We start from the raw sequence: 6,024 nt of genomic DNA on the forward strand, positions 1-6,024 counted from the left end.
TCTCCGGCAATCCCTATCCCCACGGGGTGGGCAAGGGCAGCTGGGGGTCGCCCCGCTCTCTGGGATTCTCTCCGGGCCTCTCCCGGAGCCGTGACTGCTCAGCGTGGCCCCTCTGCTAACGGCAGACAGAGAGTTTTGTCTGCTGCCCGGGCGGAGCTCCGGCGCTTCCCCTCCGGGTCGCAGCACCGGCCTTTGAAACTTCCCCCCGCCCCGGTCCTCTCCGAGATCTCCGGCAATCCCTAGACCCACGGGGCGGGCAACGGCAGCTGGGAGACCTCTGTGCCCTCCGTGTCTCTCTCTGGGACCCTCCGGGCGCCCCGAGCACCAGGCTGGGTCTCCCCGCCAATGGCGGGGAGAGACTCTCCCCGCAGGCTCAGGTGTGTAACTCCAAAGTTTCCCTCTGCGTTTAGGAGTAATTGCGGGGGGTTTAGGTAGGGTTCTGGTCACCTGTTTCCACCGTCGCTCCTCTGTTGTGTTCTCGCTCCTGGCCTAGATGTGTGTGGATCCTCTGGGGGCGTCCGTTGGAAGAAAGCCGCTTGCGGGTACTAGGCTGCCCGTCGGGGTCGGAGAGTTTTCACCTATTTCCACATCCTCCTGGAGGAAAGTCCACCCGCCTTCCGATGTATAGTCGCGTGGGTGTCTCAGACGTCCTGAGATGTTGTCTGGATATCCTTTGTCAAGCGATAAGTGTCCAAATAATTGTAGACTCGAAGGGCGAGAGACAAAGAGGACTACTCACGGCGCCATCTTGGATCCTCCCCCTAAACTAGTATCTTTACTCTTTATCATTTCAGCCTACTTTAGTTCCTGTTTTTTTTTTATCACTATCTAAAATGATGTCTTTCTTTTGTTTTCTTCCTTATGATTTGTCTCCACTCCCAAGAAAGTAGGCTCTATGAGGGCAGAGACTTTATCTTTCTCGTTCTACACGGTATCTCCACTTCTTTGAACAGTTCCTGGCACATAGCATGACTTTGACAAATGTTATATTGAATGTGTGAATAAATAGTGTCAGTTTAGTATAACCTTGAGCTACTTCACTAATTTTCATTGGAAAAAATCATTTAGATTTCTTATATAGACTTTTAGAGTATCATTTTGATCTTAAAAAATTTTTTCCTAAAGTTCTAACTTTTCTGTTTCAGTGCTAATATTTTCGAGGTGTTAACAAAAAGATAAGCACATACTAAGAGTGTTTAAGAATTTGGGCTTTCTTTTGTGATAGTTGAGATTTTTGTGTTTAACAGAAATGAAAGAAGAGAAATAAAATGTAAATGCACATTATTATATCACATCATCTGGCCTTTGGCTGGAGATGATGTTGACCAGAGAGTCCTTGTTACATGTGAAGTAGTGAGCTTTCCGTATATTGAGCTATAACTTAGAGCTTGAGTGGCCTACAGACGGGAGAGACAATGGTCTTCTACATTCCACATGATTTTAAAAAATAACCAGGTGTGGATAGGCTTTATTAGTCATGTTCTTTCTTTGTTGATTATTAATAGTCTGCAAAGCTAGCTCTTTATGTACTGCCATGTAGACATCTATTAAAGATCTCAAAATCTCATTTTCAATGAATCTTTCTAGGATTTAGGGAGGGTAAGGATAAATATTTAAAAGTAACTACATAAATTATATCTTTACTTTTCCATCCTAAGGCCTTGGTACTAATGAACACTAGATTATATGGAATAGAGATAAATATTCACATGAAATTATATTTTATTTTTATGACCTTTTTAGATATTTAAAACACCTTACATGCAAACATAGATACGGTGCTAATAAAAAACTGTGAAATATAGAGTTAAGAAAATTTGACCCCTAAATATTATGTCTAAGAATATGAAAGCTGAATTTACAGATATTGTAGTTTTCCTCTTGTTCAATTGCAAAAGGGCACATATATACATGAATATATATATACATGTTGAATATGTATATGATATTTGTACATATATATGTATGCAAATATTTATATATACCTACACATACATATAAATACATATATATGTTGAATATATATATCTCCAAAATAATTATTTTTAATTTACAGTTAAATATAAAGGCAAAGTAATTGAGCTTGTGAGTACTTACCGAGAAGCGGGTCATAAGAGCCAGTAGGCTCTCAGGATCAGGCAAGGGGCTCTCATTGCTTTCAGCTATTTGAAAACAAGCACAAGGGGTGTCTATGTTAGTTGTCATAAAAGATCCTATTTGTCTCAGAATAATTATAGTTATGAAAGAACAGTTTAAAAAAGTAATTCCTGTGAGACATGGTTATTGGAATTGTAGAAAAAGAATGCACTTGTCATTGAAATATATGAAATATAAAAGAATATTTGAATTCTTTTAATGCCAGGAAATATGATTATGACAGTGTGTATATTTTTATAGTAGAAGTAATACTACTAAATTTCTTGTAAATTGGCCATTTGAATTAAAAATTTCTAAAATATGCTGTATTAGTGGAAAAGAAATTTATAGTTAAATCACATTAGCTTTAACAAGGATCTACCATCATATTTAAATACAGTTATATACTGTAGTTAAGAATGAAATGTTAAAAGGTTGTGTGGATTTTCTGAGGCTTGGCTGGTCTAAATATCTCTATCTTTAATGTGGATTATTTTTAAAAGTTGGCATAATTAAAAGAAGATTTCCCATTGAATTAAGAATCTTAGAAACATACATTGATATCATTGGAAAGGACTTAGGAGACAAGATCTCACCTCTCTATTGAGGGTAAAAGCACCTATAACTGCTCTAGTTGTTTCGCAGAAGGAGTTACCACTTAACAGACTCCTATTCTCCTACCAGTCGGTACTCTCTATACATAACTTCACTTAATCATGGTGAGTTATAAATGAGGCTGGTATTTTTATCTTTACAATACAGAGAGGAAAGCTTTAATAGTCTTATCCAAAGCCACAAATCTATGAAGTGAAAGAATAAATATTTGAATCCAGGGCTATCCAACTCTAAATTCCGTGGCTTAGTTCAGATAGAATGGTAACTCAGGGAAATAAGTTTTTGTTTAAAACTTTCCACAATCCACAGAAGAAAGTCTATTAAAATTTTTTTCTCATATGTTCTTGGTTTCATTGTTTATAAGACTTTATGTAGGGTGAGACATTTTTCTTGCCCCTGAGAAACTAAGACTTTTACTGGTCTTTTTTCTCCTTCTCATTTGGAGTTATTCTTAGCCAAATATAGACAACCTAGATATAACCATTATTTTCTGAAAAGTAATAATCAACCCCCCAAACAATGAATTATATTAGAAATAATGTCTAGTTAGACAGTAAATGTTAAAAGTCACTAGTTAGTCACTAATTTTAAAATTATTTGCCACTAGAAGGTTATGAAGAGAAATCAAGAAAGGGTAAAGAAAAAAAGATGTGGATTTCACTAATATTAGCCCCATGTAATCTCATGAATTTTTTTCCTGTCATACTGTTAAAAACTATTTTGAAGATAAGAAAAATAAAATAACATCACTCACCAAATTTTTATCCAAAAGAACATGTAGAAATGATGTTCTGATCAGTGAATTTTCACATTATCACTAGAAATGCAATGTTTAAGAATGTAATCTTGAGTCTCTATTCAAAAGTCTTAACTCCTGAATTCTCAAGTACCTACCCGTGAAGGGATCCTTCCTCCACATCTGGTCAAACTACCTGTCACTAGAATTCTTGTCAGCTACTATGTCCAGGTATTTTGACAATCAAGAAGCAGCTTAAAATCTGGTGTGAAAGAAGGATCAGTGAGAGAACATTCCTTATAGCCTTATTAGAAATAGGAAATACTGTAATTGAATAAAAGGTCATGTCTAGGTTGAGGGTTTTATTCAAAGAATGATTAGTTATTTGTTCAGTTGACAGTTGTCCTTTGTACCTCGATGTCTTCCTGGGAAACAGTAGGTGGTGACTTAATACGCATATTGTCCCGTGTGTGAGTTACGTGCTCTGGATAGAAGTATCTGCATCAGCTAGTTTTGGGCCACAAAGGAATCTATTACTAATCAGTAAAAAAAGAATAGCTAAAAAATCTCTATGCATAGAAACCAAATTACAGATTACTAAGTAAATTTGAGGCTGTGAAGGAATTAATAAAGGAAATTGCAAAATATTTACAGCTTAATGACAGTGAAACATAAAAAGTCAGTATGGCACACAAAGGGAACTATAATCTTTAGCTTTCAAATATTTATGAGACAAGAAGAAAGGTTGAAAACAAATGAGCTAAACTTTTAGCCTCTTTAAGAACCTGGCAAAAAACAGTGAGACACATCCATAGAAAAAAGAAGGAAGGAAGTATAAAAATAGAAATAAAGAAAAAAGCAACAACAAAAACAGCAATAGAAAAATATTTTTCAATACCAGAAACTTGTTCTTTGAAAATATTAAATAAGATATTAATTCTGGTAAGAATGGTTTTAAAAAAATAGAGATGATACAAATAAACATAATAATGAATAAAAAGGGGAAATAGTAATTATTATAATGGGAGAATATTATGAACAATGTTTTGTTAATAGATTTGAAAGACTAGACAAAATGGATACATGTGTGCAAAATTTTATAATTCCTAAATTTACATACAAATATATGAAAAACTTAACTATAATATAAAAAAGGATGAAAGAACTTTCTTAGTTCAAAAACCCCAAACCCAGACAATTTTATAGGTGAAGTCTACCAAATTTAAAAGGAACAGACAATTCCTAATTTATACTGGATATTTCAGAAAACGTAGCAAAGCTACCCTAATCATTTTGTAAGTTTTTTTATAACCTTGTTTCCAAAACCAGAAAAAGACATACCAAGACAATAAAATTACCAGCTCATTTACCTTACGAATATATGTTTGAAAATTCTAGAGAAAATATTAACTAATTGAACAGTATATTTGATTAATTAAAAATAATGTTTCATGATCAAATAGTGTTTATCACAGAAATTCAAAGGTGATTTACTATCAGAAAAATGTATCAATGTAATTTACCACATTAATAGAATAAGGGAAGAAAACCATGAATAAATCAATTGATACAAAGAAATCATTTGATAAAATTCAACACACATATATAGGTTAAGAGCTTTTAGCACATTAGGAGTAGGAGATAATTTAACTTGATAATGTTGATCTACTGTAACAACAGCAAACTTCATAATCAAAGCAAGGTTGACTACTAAACACTGCTGTTTATCTTAGTACGGGAAGACTTGGCCAATGCTATGAGATAAAAAAGTGTGGAAGAGTTCTAAGAATTGGAAGGAAAAAACTAAAATTCTCATTATTTGCAAATACAAAGTCATTTACATAAAATGACTAAGAAAATTAACAAACTCTTAGGACAAATAATAGAATCCAGTATGGTTCCTGAAAGCAAAATCAACTTAAAAATAAATAAAATTTCTCCACATCAGTAATAGTGAACTAGAAGAGATAAGACAAAGTCAGGTACCATTTACAACAAAAATAAGAACTAGAAATTATCTTGGAGTTAATTAATCAAGTCCTACATTTAATAAATTGTGGGTTTGGGATTTGAACCCAGGCAGTCTATCTCTTGAGTCTATGCTCTCAAGCACTGCATTACGTTTGAAAATTTTTTAGTCTTCCAAGATCCCAGTCAAAATGATTGTCCCCATCTGCTGTACTCCTGTTTTGCTCTGTTTGTCCCCTTATTGTTGCAATTTTAACCATTTGCTTTTAACAGTAATTAAAGCATGCACTTGGCTCTCCCACTGTGTTGAGGCAGTATGTCTTGTTAACCTTTGAATGATCTGCAGTATAAACTTGCTGAATAGATTCCTTTTATGTTTATCTTGCAAAAGACTTTGTAAATTTTACAAAGTGATAAAATTTAAGTTCTTTGGACTTTGGTCAGAATACATTTTCCTATATTGAACTTAAAAAACTTTAGAGAAATCTTTGAAATATATATTCTTATAACTTATTAATTGAATAGTATTTATTGCTATCTTATACAACAATAATCTTGTCCCTCAGTGC

At 34.3% G+C, this 6,024-nt stretch overlaps 1 protein-coding gene across 6 annotated transcripts in view; it reads right to left on the reverse strand.

Annotated features, from left to right (window-relative positions):
- LOC139044855 (mucin-22-like) overlaps nucleotides 1–3,784 on the reverse strand; it is a 59,854-nt gene extending 56,070 nt beyond the window's left edge. For 2 of the 6 annotated variants that reach the window (XM_070505708.1, XM_070505707.1), the window contains exons 1-3: nucleotides 3,646–3,784; nucleotides 3,506–3,568; nucleotides 2,098–2,162 (exon numbers count right to left, since the gene is read on the reverse strand). The gene's annotated coding sequence lies outside the window, so the exon portion shown is untranslated. The other 4 variants (XM_070505712.1, XM_070505711.1, XM_070505710.1 and 1 more) reach the window with 2 other exon arrangements.
- Nucleotides 3,785–6,024: the final 2,240 nt, after the last annotated feature.

The sequence above is a fragment of the Equus asinus genome, chromosome 3 (assembly GCF_041296235.1).
Source record: "Equus asinus isolate D_3611 breed Donkey chromosome 3, EquAss-T2T_v2, whole genome shotgun sequence".
Lineage (NCBI taxonomy): Eukaryota > Metazoa > Chordata > Mammalia > Perissodactyla > Equidae > Equus > Equus asinus.